Below are 13,663 nucleotides of genomic sequence, written 5' to 3'. Positions count from 1 at the left end.
AAACCTATCTCTGGATATTCAGTTCAGTTCCATTGATCAACCTCTTTATATCTATACAAATAACATGTAGTTTGTATCACTATTGTTTTGTAGTTCCGTATGAGATGAGAGATGATGATTCCTCCAGTTTCTTTTATTGTTCAGGATTGTTTTTATTTTTCCATATGAAGTTGAAAATTGTACTTTTAAGGTCTGTAAAAAAATCGTGTAGGAATTTTGATAGGAATTGCATTGAGTCTGTAGATTGCTTTTGATAAGATGGTCATCCTTTGCATCAATGAGTGTGGGAGATCTTTCCATCTTCTGATATCTCCTCTATTACTTCAGTGACTTGAACGTCTCATCATATAGGACTTCCATTCTTGGGTAGAGTTAGACCAAGATATCTTATATTATTCTTGGCTATTGTAAAGAATGTTGTTTCCTTAATTTCTTTCTTGTCCAGTTTATCATTTGTATAAAGGAGGGCTACCCATGTCATTCTTAATAAGGATTTGAGGACCCAAGACATGCAAGTATGTTCCACGGAACCTGCATAATACAATAAAGTTAGAAAACTCAATGTAAAAATCATTTCCTACTTATACAGAGGACACTGCTTTCCTTATACTTTTAGAATACACCAACAAATACTGAAGAGAAAAAGACACTATTTTTACCACAGGGTGTTATGGATTGTTGTTTGTATTTTGATGTAGTCTTCTCCCTCAAGAGGGGTGTTCTGACAAGGAGTAGATCAATACTCAGGTGAATTAAGGTGAAATCTCAATTGGTCAAATAAAGGCTTGACCCTGTGATTGAACAGTGGAAGGAAAAGACAGGGCAGGAAGTTATACAGAAAGGAGAGAAGGAGGAAGAAGAAAGATGAAAAGGAGGGTGAAGGGAAAGAAAGGTGGAGGAAGAAGTGGATGATGATGCAGACCCTACAAGAGCCACAAGTAGGTATATAGATGGGCAATAGAGTAGTGTAGTGGTATATTTGCTCAATCTAGGTGTGCAGATTGTAAATATATTAACTGAGTTGTATGCTCTGTGCAAGGGCATATTGGTGTTGGAGATTTAATTATATAAATCTGACTGATATAAATATATGTCTCTAGTGCTTTCTTTTCATGGGGCTAGATGGGGCTCAGTGAGACTGGAGTGCTTGTTGGCATTCTGTAGACCAGGCATGGAGGTGGATGGCCTGAGGAATGCCAGCCACTACAGGAAAAACTGGTTTGGTCAGCTTAGCAAGCCGAGCTTGGAAACCTGGGTCAGATGGCTGCTTAGAGCTAGCAGTGGGGGCTGGGTGAGGCTGCATATGTCAGCATCTAGTACCAGGCATGGGATTTTTAAAATTTTATGCTACAACAGGGCACTAGAACTTCGAGTCTCTTTTCTTCCAGTTTTTATATGTGTTTGTGAGCATTTTCTTTTTCCAAATGAATACTCATGGCTCTAGTTCATATTTTAAATTAGATTATACCCTTTTCCTTCCACCACTCTTATGTGTTTTCATGTGTCATTGTATCTTGTGTATTTCTTAGATGAGTAAAGAACATTGCAGTCTTTTCTACATGTGGATATTTAAGTTATTTTTTAAGATTTAAAGTCAAAATTAAAGCAATGGAAAATACACAAATAAAAAAAATTCACCTGTGAACATATCTGTCATTCCAGCTTTCAATTTGTAGGACACTAAAATTTTAAGAAGACTCTACACATAAATAAAACATGTCAGAAATTTCTACACAGTTGATTTTATATCTGTGAATTCAAACAAGCATGGAAAATATACCACTGTGCAAGACATGTCCTTACCAAAAATGATCATTCTTATCATCTCAGCAATACTATAGAGTAATAACTACTAACACAGTTTTGTACAATGTTAGATATATTCAGTAACCTAAATATTTTAAAAGCATACAAGTGTGCATGTATAGGTTCTATGTAATACTCTTACAAATTTATGTAAAGGATTTAAGCATCTGGGAAAGCCATAGGATTATAATGGAATCCAGGAACAAATCCCTCACCGATACAAGGATTGTCAATATTTTATATGATTAAAAGAATGTCATTAGCTTACTTGTTCTCTGAGTAGAAGGTCAGATACTTAGATTTTCTATCACAGCTGTCCATTGAGTTGTTTTTCTAGCCACTGTGGTCAAGCACTGTGGGAGCAACTTAAGTGAGAAGAGGTCTTTTTGTTTGTTTGTTTTTCTTCCTCTTGGGGGGATGTAATTTGGGGAAGTGTTTTCTATCATAATGGCAAGGGAGGCCTGGTTGTGCTAGGGACTTGGCCCCTGGTGGGAACTTGTAGCTGTTGCTTGTTCAGAGAGGAGCATAGACTAGAACCTTCATAAGTCCACTCTCAGTGACCCACCTCTACCAGACACTCTCCACTTCCCAAGGTTTCAACAGCATCCCAAAACAGTGCCTCTAGTGGGTGACCAAGTGTTCAAAGATATGAGACACATTCAAAGCATAACAATTTTAAAACTGTTTCAGTAGGTATGAACATGTGGGTATGTCTTACAAACATTCCTCTTCCCATTTTCCAGGCATAGTGTGAACACTGAAGAAACCAAAGGTGAATAAGATGCTGTCAGTGATCTCAGAGAACTGAAAGATAATGGCCTAAGGGGAACACTGTGAAACCCCACTTTAGAGTAATTGTGATTGATTTTTATGCTGGCTCCCCTCCAGTTTCTAGAAGAAGGTTGCTTGGGAAAAATATATTTTCTGTGTTCTTGTGTATCACAGCAGTATCTTGGGCAAAGAATACTTTAACAAACTGTTTTTATTAATTGTATTATCCTGTAGAGCTACCCGGCTAACTATGTTCCAAATTTTACTGCTCAGGATAAGTGACAAATGTTGGGAGTGAAAAATTCTGCAAATACCCCTTGACAGCAGACTAGCTATTTGATTTGACACCAGAAAACATCATTTAGTAGTCAGTTCGGTTAAGGGTTGGCAGGCTGTGCAGGTACAGGCATAATATCAAGTTACTATGGTACTTATGTAACCTTGTCTATTTTTACTACATATAAGTGTAATGATCATTTTCTATTCACTATAGCTTCAGGCTTGGAAAGAATTTTCTTGCATTCTGCAGATTTTCTGTACTTCAGGTCATGACCTCATTACTTCTGATCAAGCCAAGACCCCATGTCTTTCTAAATCTGACACTCTCACTCTGAACTGTAGTGGCCCTGTACAATGTTCTGGTTTGCCGTAGCAACCTCTTCAAGAACAGGTGGAGAACATTTCTCTGTACACGGTAGACTCTAATAATGATAATCAAATTGATTTTTCTATAGAGGTTCCAGATTGGAAACAGTAAGAGCACCTTCAAACTTTGGAAAATAGTTCTGGGTTATGCAATAAACTCTAAGGGCATTTTTCTTTGTAAGTATCTGTACTGTATTTTATACAGTAGAAATTTAATAAGATAATTTTGGTAACAAAGACATAATAAACAATAGGACACAAGAGTGTGTAGATGGGTATGCATTTAGAATCACTCATATATTTAAGGTTAAGGGTGGTCTCAGCTCAGCTAACTTGATAACATGTGACACTTTAATATCAAAATGTTTAACATAACTCCTTAAGGAACCTAGTGGTTCCCACTCCCAGAAGGTAGCCATATTGATGCTGAACATAATGCAGACTACCAATCGGCATAGCACCTCCAACCCTCCATCTCACTGACAATAACGACTAGTCTTGCTAACGATCACGAATGCCTGTCCCTCACAAGCCTTTGCCCCCATTTATTCTGATCTAGAATCTTTGGGCTCGATGGTGCCTGCTTCACTCTTATTTCAGGCCCTTGAATTTTCCACTTTATCTGCCTAGGTTGCTCTTCATTGAAGTGACTATAGCTTCTTTCTCATTTCCTTTCCAAATTTCCTCACATACCACCTTTCTATGAAGATCGCCCATGACTGCCACGCATATGAGTGATATCCCTTCCCAGGACACTGTTCCTTTTCTTTGTGTTATTTTTCTCCATAGCACTTGTAAGTCAGTGATTCTGTGATATATTTACCTGTCTGCATTTACTATCTGCCTTTTACAACAGAATATAGACTACCTCAAATAATGACCTCTTTCACTGCTATGCCTTCAATACCTTTAACAGTGCCTAGAAATTGAAACTAATGAATATATTTTAGATGGACTAATTCACTGTAATCAATACTTTATTGTTTTCCTTTTTTATTGGATATTTTATTTATTTACATTTCAAATCTTTACATGTTGATAAATACCCACAAAATTTCAACACACTTCTATAGCATGGTATTTTATTAATTCAAGTTTCTATAAACAATATAAATGTTACATGTTCTTGTCACCAGTGTAACATAATAACGAACACAAAATTGAAGTGATTAATCAGATGTCTAAAAATGTAAGAGTTATTCAACAATCTAATCATTAAAATCTATCTTGCTACTTTGAAAAAATATATCATAATGTCAAAATATTGATGCCAAATTTTTAGAAAATTATGTCAAATGTTGCTTAAAATTCTATCTTCCCCTGTTTTATTGCTGTTTGTTAGCTTTTTTGTTAGTTATGGTATATATGGGCATATACCTATAGCTGCTTACCGCATTTGTTTGTGCCAAGAAATGAGATTCCCTCACTATTTACAAAATTGAGGTATGAACCTTGAGAGATATTTTTTAAAGTCTCGCCCACAACATCAGTAGTAGAGTTTCTGAAGAAAGAAAACTAAACAAATATTTGAGTTTTTTTTTTCTTTTTCATATTGCAGTGGCTCACATTCACTGTTCAGGGGAATCCTTCAGGTTTGGAAGTAAACTGAGCATTGATGCTGGGAAAGTACTTTATGATAGTCTGGCAGGATCCCATGCTCTTCTGCCAAAAGAAAATCTGAAACAAATGAGAAAAAAAAAAAAAAAAAACAAGAACAAAAATACAAAGAATGGAAAATTAATCTCAATTCATGTGACAGATTCTTTAGGGGGGTAAATAACAAAATGTAGACAATGTGACCTAGTCCCCAAAGGACAAGAAAATCCACAACAAACAAGATAGAAAGATGAACACTGACTCTGCATTACAATCACAGGACACTGTAAAGTGTCTGTTGCAAACCGTAATGACAAGTCTTGAAATACATGTTAAAAAGTAGGACTCCATGTATCTGCTTTAACGAGCAAGATAATATTAATAGAAATAATTATATGCCATCAATTTTATGTCAGGCACTGTTCTAATTACTTTTCATATTTGAGCTCATTTAGTTCTAAAAACAACTGCATGAAGAATGTTCTAGCATTATCCTCAGTGCAGAGCTGAGGAAAACAAGCCACTCTAATCTAAGTCCCTTTACTCAGAGTGGTAGAGTGAAAACTCAAATTCGGCAATCTGGCTCGACTGCACAGTAACTACTTCTTTGTATTACCTTTGACTGTAGATAATAAACTTAATTAAAAACCATATTAGTGGTTTACCTATGTGGAGTGAATTATAATACATGAAATATCACTCCTGGGCAGCAAGATAGCTTAACAGGTAAAGATGCCTGCTGCCAAAATTTAGATCAGAGTTCAATGCTTAGTACCCAAGTGGTGAAAAGAGAGAACTGTCCATACTTGTCTGCTGACCTCCATACATGCCATACCATTCAGGAGCCCATATCCATACATACACATACAGACACACAAAATAAAGAAATAAAATGTAAGAAGAAAGTCACTCTTTGTTTATTAGTTTATTATAGACTTAAAACTAATTATATGTTACATGTGACTATGTTATTTCTATATTTTAGAAAACACATTTTAAAGGCTTAAAGGATTTAGGTAATCAAAAATGAAGAGAAAGATTCCTTATGTAAGGGGAAAATAGAGAATGTTCCTGTTATTATAGATGAACGGGGTTTCTGGTTCTTATCCCAATGGATTTATCTTGGACAGAGCAAATGCATGGCTCACAAACACAACTGTCACAGTTTGAAGTCAGAACTAGAAATTCACAACTAGAGGATGCATTCCCATGGGTGATTCACATCGATGCACAGATTTTTCTGACTGTGGACAGCACTGTCCTTACTAAAGCAAACATTTAAATTCTCAATCTGAGAGAAGACTCGCTGAAGCAGGATGTACAGTTTATTCTTGAATAAATGCAGTGTCTGTTTTCTGAAATAAGCTCAATTTTATATTTTATATTAGCAAATTGGACTGTGGTTTTACTCTGAGAATTTTCAAAGTGTGAAGCTTATATATATCATTATTCAATGATGCAAACAACCTCAGTCCCAGACTTTGTACCTGGCTGGATGCTAGGTGTTTTAAATTTGTAATGCCATTCAAGACTCAAGACAATATAAGATGGCAGATATTGAGTGTTACTGTTTAATAGATGAGGAAGGGAAAAGCTATCTACAGTTGGCATGTCACTTCCAAACCACTTGTTGACTTGCTACTGTGATATTAAAAGGTAAACATTCAAAAAGTGATCATGTCATAAGTGTACACATAAATAACTAAATGCTATCATCATGACTGGGCCAATTATTGCAAGAGCGAGTTTGTTGTAAGTTCCTCCCTCTTAGCCTATCTGTGGTAACAGATCTTTTGCCTTGGGATAAAATGGTATTCGGCAACAACAAATCCCAGCAGCGGTCTCCAGAGTCTCTAGAATATGAGACAAATAAACGCCCACTGCTTGTAATTATGCCTTCTATGGGAATCCATTATAACACACACACACAAACAAATATTTCAATATCAAGACTTAGGCAAGTTATGGAATTTCTCTCACAACACATAGTCAGTATATATTATGAGCACATAGAAGTAATCTATGTAATTCAGGAGCCTTTTATATCATTTTATCTTACTTGGGATGTTCACAGCAAGGTAGAAAGCATAACTGTAAAAGGTACAAATTCAAGAATAAAATAAGATTAATTTTAAGAGCCTCTTATAGCAAATAGAAGAAAGAAAGTACAACTAAACTATGTGGTAAATGGCTTTTGTCCTTATGCAGTAATATTAAGTCATGTGAAATGATCATTTTTAAGTTGCAAACAAAACTTATATATATATATATATATATATATGTGTATATGTATATATATCATTATATATACATATCAAATTATATATACATATATAATTTGCTAATATATATATGTGTATATGCATAATTAAAAATTAATAATGTTGCTAATAAAGGAAGCTGCACTATAGGTGAACTATTGCAATATTGAATTTATCTGAAGCCTGTAAAACTGTGTTAAGCTTAGTAGTCTGGGTCTAGAATAAACAAAGTATTTATGTGAGCAATTTTGCTGCCTGTAGCCTCAGTATTAATTTGCCTGTTTTATGAAAAGCAACCTCAATCTGTTTGTTGTTGTCTCCAATAGATGCAGACTGGATAGACAGTCCATTAAAATGCCTGCTGACTCCAAAGCCTACCAGTACATCATGGTTCTGGCCAGGCCATGCATGCATTTACCAGATCAGTAGAACCATATTCTGCTTTGCTTTGCTCTCAACAAGAGGAGCATCAACCTGTTGTGTTGTGACTCTCATATAGTTTTTTCCTGTTTTGGTCTTATGAACCTGACTCTTACCCTCTTTTCTGATTTTTGTAATCATAACAATGTACTTTATGCTGGTTGATTCGAATCAACACAATATGATTGGTTCTGCTTAAATTCTATTAAATTGGCTTGGGTTTAGTTAATTTTCATTGATTCTAAGGAATCACAGCCAATCATTCACTTTGTAAGACTGGGTGAAATAGATGATGCTGAGGGCTATGATAAAGATGAAAATCAGATAATAGAGGTGACAACTGACCAACATGAAACATGTAAGTTTGAGATTGCTTAGCAGAGTCTTGATAGAAGGCAGTAAAGCTACAGTCTAGTCTCTGTGTTATGTGATAAAAGGTAAAGTGTTTAAAGTCTACGCTCTGTTAGATGATAGGTTCTTGAATGCTACTTTTAGACCGAATAAATGAAGACTATCCAGAAAACAGTAATGCAAATGTGTAATCAAACAAAAATTATCATTACTTTAGTTTTGCAAAACTAAACTAAAATCTATTCTTGCAGATTCAGAAACTAGCAAAAGAAAATTTCAGCTAATAAATTACTGGAAATAGAAACACAATTTCTCTTTATATATGCCTCTTCAAGAACTTCTTTTAGACAAATAATTTTAGTACCTACAGGAGAAAATGTTAAAAGGCATTCACTCCAAAGCCTGTCTGATAACACATGAAAATCTACAGTAACAGGACAGGAAATTTGAAAAGTAAATATTGAAATAAATAATTTTTGTCAAGTGCCCCTTTTTTGGTTTTTGTTTTCTTCTAGGGCATGACCCTGTAAATTCAATACTGAAATGCTTTTTTGCAATTATTTCAGTAAGATTAAGTGCTCTTAAAAGATCCCATGTTCCTTACTTTATTCAATTATTTCTAAGCAGGACATTATTCTAACAAAAGACTCTCTTTCTGATATGTACCTTTATAAAGATTGCTTGCATGATAACTGTGATTGAAAAAACGAGCAAGAAGAGGGCGAGGGCTCCCTTAATAGACTCCAAGTAATAATATATATGAAATGGAAAAGGACAGAGCAAAGATGGCTGTCTTTAAGACAAATGTGTTTGAGTATTCATCATAATTCCAGCCAAGGTCTGGACTTAAATTGAAAGAGTAAATATTTTCAGAAGTCCAATACAGTACAGCTGCAAGCAGTCTCCAGGGCTACCAAATATAAAGCTCAGAATATCAAGATTATAAACAGTATAAATATAAAATATCAGAAAACATAACCATTCCAAATTCCAATGTGGTTTTTACATATGTCTACACAGTTACACATAGACCAATATCATGAAAGTTTTCCACCAGAGACTTCAGCAAAGTGGAATACTGAAAGAGATCTGTGCTTTTAGTTTCTGTCTTGTTTTTTTCTTTCAGAACTACTGTATACATGCCAAAATAGTATCTCTTAGAATTTAGTTTTGTTAGTGTTTTAAAAGAGGATTGAATGGAACTTGAAAATATCATCCTGAGTGAGGTAGCCCAGTCACAAAAGAATGCATACAGTATTCACTCATGTATAAATGGATACTAGCCCAAAAGTTTGGAATACCCAAGATACAATTCATAGACCATATGAAGCTCAAGAAGAAGGAAGACCAAAGTGTGGATGCTTCAATGCTTCTTAGAAGGGGAAACAAAATACTCACAAGAGGAAATTTGGAGACCAAGTGTGGAGCAGAGACTGAAGGGAAGGCCACCCAGAGACTGTCCCACTTGGGGATCCATCCCATATACAGTCACCAAACCAAACCAGGATACTATTGCTGATGCTGGGAAGTGTTTGCTGACAGGAGCCTGATATGGCTGTCTCCTGAAAGTCTCTGCCAGAGCTTGACAAATACAGAGATGGATGCTTGCAGCCAAGCATTGGACTGGGCGTGGGATCCCCGATGGAGGAGTTGGAGAAGTAACTGAAGGAGTTGAACGACTTTCCAGTCCCATGGAAGGAGCAACAGTATCAACCAGCCAGACCCCTCAGAAATCCCAGGGACTAGACCACCAACCAAAGATTATACATGGAGGGACCCATGCCTCTGGCCGAATATGTGGCAGAGGATGGCCTTGTTGGACATCAGTGGGAGGAGAGGCCCTTGGGCCTGAGGGGGTGTTCAATGCCCCATTGTAGAGTAATGCCAAGGCTGGAAGGCAGGGTGGGTAGATGGGTGGAGGAACACCCTCATAGAGGCAGGGGGAGGAAGAATGGGATGGGGGGTTCTGGAGGGGAGACCTGGAAAGAGGATAACATTTGAAATGTAAATAAAGAAACTATCCAATAAAAGGAAAAAAATGAAATCTTTGAGATCCAGAGGATTTCACTAATTATATTTTTATAATATATAATTTATTAGAGCCAAAAGTCAGGTACAACTGATATCGTCAAAGCACATATGTATATGTAGTCAAGAAAAAGATCACAATGCCAGAAGACAGCAAGTAGTAAAATAATAAAACCGAGAGACGTAAACATGAACTTTCATTAACTGTTGGTAGCCATCTAGGAAAGACTAAGGCATACAAGTGAATTTTCTGCAGGTGGCCTTGTGCATCCTGCATCATCCTGCATGACTTGTGATGGATGAGCTCTGAGATTGCAGGGTCCTTCAAGACTTCATCCCAGGAATGATTCTTGTTGCTGATATGCCTTTCGTGTTACCGTCCCATAACCTAATGATTCCTTGGCATCAGCCCACCACCCACCCAATTGAACAAATTTCTTGCAGATCAGCATGAAGATGAACTTTCATGAATTAATGCTTTTTAGATGAATTAATGACTTTATATAATTTCTAATTTGATTCAAACAAATATAAGAAAAAAATTTAAGGATAATGGCTTTAGTTGTTTTTTCAAAAAGACATAATAATGTTAAAAGCAAGCATAGAATGTCCCTCCTCATACAATAGTAAGTAAAGTCTGCATAATAAAAAAATACAATGAGTTTTTACAACTACACTAAAAAGAAAAATAGGTTTGGAACAAACTTGTGATCAAGGAAAAGCATCGTTCTAGGTCAAGTCCAAGGATGAAGCCACAGACGTGCAGTATGAAAAAGCAAGGCTATGTGAAACTCTTGCTTTGAACTTACAATGAGCTTAGAGAATGGAGCACTGCTTGAACTTACTATCAACATTCTTCTGTAACTCCCTTTTTGTATAACATTTTATCCATGAAGTAATTCTTTTTTACATAGAGAACTTTTTGTCTAAAGGGTATAAAATGCTGGAAAGCAATAATAAAACAGGGTTGTATATATTTCTGTTACATCCAGAGTGTGTATGCATTTTTCTGCATGCATGACTCTTTGTTTCTCTCCTTTATTTTCTTTTTTCTTTTCTCTCTGGTTCATGGGTTAATGAATTCCAAGTGAGGGATCTCTGAGCAGAGAAAAAAAGAACCCTACAATTGAGCCTTCTTTCTTATTCCTCTGTGTTGAACAGCAGGAGTTAATTGCCAGAAGTTAAATGCCAGAACATTAGGCTTTAGAATAACAAAGAGATAAAGAAAAAATAGCAAAAAGGAAGCCCCATCAATCATAACTTTTGCCACCACAATTACAACTTTCCCCATGGCAGCTGCCAGTCCACCTAAATACCAGGAAGGTCTCTGACAATTAAAATGTTGAAATTGAAAGTTGAGAGGGAGTGGCTTAGTTAGAATAGGTGGATTTTCAGGGAGAGGTCTCTTTGAACTTAGACTGGATTTGATTCACAAGGAGGATTTATCTATAATCACATTATAAATTCAGGAAACACCAAACTACAAACCATGTTTTTCTTTGCACTGTGACAGAGTCCAGAATTTTACTTTTAACCTTCCTTGAATAAGAAAACCATCTTCTTCTCATTGTAGTACTTTGTTTGCCTGACATACTTTCTCTGAGTATTCCCCAACAAGTAGGTCTAAAGGGTCTAGAGTTAATACGTGTGTGAAGATTCTATAATGTATACATTTTCCACTACTTCCAGTAATGCTGTACATCAGGCTAAATAGTTGTTAGCAGAAATCTTTGGCAGAACAAAATTAATACCAATCTGAAATTTAGGGTCCTAACCTTGGTCCATTCACTTGTCTTCCTTAATGTAATTCAAACTCTTAAAACATTAAAATATACTTTTTTCTTGCCTGCAAGATGCACTGGGATAATGATGGCACAGAACTTGTGGGCATGGCCAATCAATGACTGGTTCAACTTGAGGATCACATCACAAGAGGAATCAAAAGCCTGACACTGCTTGGAGGGCCAGGAACCAGAGGCTTGTGGTTAAAATTAATAGAAGTTTCTACCCAACCTTTGGTCATTTAGTTCCCAAATAAAAGACACAAAACTTTTATATTTATAATAAGTCTTTGCCATGGACTGGACTCAGTTGGTCCCTCAACCCACAGGGAACCAGGATTTTGGTAATCAGGTGAACAAGGAGTCAGGGGGATGGCAGACAAGGACACCAGAGAGTGTGCTGTATCTGAATGTAATTTCTCAAAGTGAGCATCAGATTTATATTACAGAAGAAAACAAAAAAGTTAGGTGACACATCAGCCAAGATATATTGAAGTTCTCTGACACAAAACAGAGAAATGCATACATAAAGACTGGCAGGAACTAGGCAGGGGTTATAACCAAAATAAAAGGAGGCCCTTTCTAAAGTCAGCTATTAGGGAACCAGGTGAAGATTTCACACTCTAGTCACATTTTATGTTGTTCCTCTGAGCCTTGTGACAGCTTGCACCAGGAGGTTCTGCTCTTGCTCACGAATAATGTAATATTGTAGTTCCTCCTTAAACCACAACCCTCCTTCTTCCTAGGTCATTGAAATTTCTTGCATATGGGAGTAACTTGGCTGTTCTTTTAAGTGTCTGTAGGGAATCTCCATTTGTCAGAAGAACTTACTTTCTTCTAATATGTAATGTAGTCTGCTATACCTGACTGTAATGAGGATTCTAAGTTTACTATTTTGAACTAACCCTGAGAATACTAGCTCCTATCCAGCAAACTGTGAGATGCCTGATTACTGTCAACACTGGGGCATTTTGTCTGAATGAGTAACATTCTTACAAAATTCCAAGCCCAGGGTCAGCTCAAGGATTGCCTAGGACATTGATAAAGGCCAGGAAGTAAAGTTCTATCTGATTTAGGTACTTGTAAAATCATTTCTTGGAGGTACCTCTAATAAAACAATTGCTGAAAGAAAGCACACAGATCCATTCACCATCTAACACAAGGACAAGTTTGGAGCTTCCGTGCTACAGGGTGTCAAGGCTCCAGGAGACTAAGTTTCTATAAAACTTTTTGACTCGGGACTGCATCTAAGCTTTTGGGGTTGCCACGAAGTCTTCACTGGAGTGGGTGTGGCAAGCCTTAATAGCACTAGAGCTAGGCATAAATCGACCCTCTAAGCTCTTTTGTCTACTTCTTTGTTGATAATCCCGAGTTATAACTTGCCATGCTCCACCAGGACTCCTCTTAATCCCACTGGCCAGCTCTCATGGATATATTTTAATGATTCACCTACTCCATGGCATCTTCTTCTCTCTCCTCTCTCCTTCTCCCTTGTGGTCTGTGCCACAGACCCTAAACCTGAAAACCAAAGCCCCACCTACCTCTCTTCACCTCAGCTACAGGCTGTAAGCATCTTTATTGACCAATCAGGGATAACTTGGGGCAAAGTTACATAGCATCATTTGGTATATGTGAGGATTTCTTCATTCCTGGGGGCAACCAGACCCCCAGAGTCTGTATTTCGCATTACAATACATAGCAACAGACCAAACCTCAATGGGGCTGCAGAGCTTAGAGACATAGCATAGAACCAAACATGACAGTCTAAAAAAAAAAAAAGTCAATGGAGTGATTTCTGATGATATTTTGCTATACTCGTAGACTGAAGCCTAGCCCAATTATCATCAGAGAGGCTTCATCAGGCAACTGATGGGAGCAGTTGCAGAGACCAACAGTAAAACATTAAGAGGAGCTCAAGAACCCATGGAAGAGAAATCAAGATTGTATTAGCCAGGGGGTCAAGGACACCACATGAACATGGCCCATAGCATCAACTGAACAGGG

At 36.8% G+C, this 13,663-nt stretch overlaps 1 long non-coding RNA gene across 1 annotated transcript in view; it reads right to left on the bottom strand.

Moving 5' to 3' along the window:
• Gm40062 overlaps window positions 1-13,663 on the bottom strand; it is an 88,654-nt gene that overhangs the window by 58,171 nt on the left and 16,820 nt on the right. The gene's annotated exons all lie outside the window — the stretch shown is intronic.

The sequence above is a fragment of the Mus musculus genome, chromosome 3 (genome assembly GCF_000001635.26).
Source record: "Mus musculus strain C57BL/6J chromosome 3, GRCm38.p6 C57BL/6J".
Taxonomy (NCBI): domain Eukaryota; kingdom Metazoa; phylum Chordata; class Mammalia; order Rodentia; family Muridae; genus Mus; species Mus musculus.
The sequence above is the reverse complement of the archived record's forward strand: the minus strand, read 5'-3'. Positions and strand labels throughout refer to the sequence as shown.